Genomic DNA, 581 nt, shown 5'->3' on the forward strand with positions numbered 1-581 from the left:
TCCATTGTCGGGAATCAAACTCAGGTCTCTTGGGTGAAAGCTAGATATCTTGACCGCTGGACGACAATGAACTTTTGGTGTAGATGTCCTGAAGTCTTTTGTCAGATCGCTGAAGAGTTTTAGCATGATCTTTTGCTTAATGTCTAACTCTTCGACATGTCCTTCCCTTTGTGTGTTAGAGTTCTCAGGGCTATCGCGACGTTTCGAGCTGTTCGATTGTGTGGCTCTTTCTTCAAAAGGGTAAACATCAAACATCAGGTCTTTGATTGGCAACCCATCCAAAGGAGCGTCGATTGCATCGATTCCATCAACAGTCTTCCCATGAGTTTATGGTGCACGACCCATTCTTTATACCATTCACCTTTGAGCACCACCATAGTTTTCCATCGTCCATGAGATGCATTGCAACCAACGTAACTCTTAGGTCCTATGATCAAGTTCCAGTAGCCTTCAAGTATTGTTCTACGTAAAAAATAAAGCTTTTTAATTCCTTAGCATCCCGGTTTCCATTTAAGGGGTTGTGTTCTTGGATTTTAAGTTTGTTAAGCCCACATGAACTTGGCTTGAGGTGTGGTTCTCTA

This window comes from Cucurbita moschata, unplaced genomic scaffold (genome assembly GCF_002738365.1).
Source record: "Cucurbita moschata cultivar Rifu unplaced genomic scaffold, Cmos_1.0 Cmo_Scf00195, whole genome shotgun sequence".
Taxonomy (NCBI): Eukaryota; Viridiplantae; Streptophyta; class Magnoliopsida; order Cucurbitales; family Cucurbitaceae; genus Cucurbita; species Cucurbita moschata.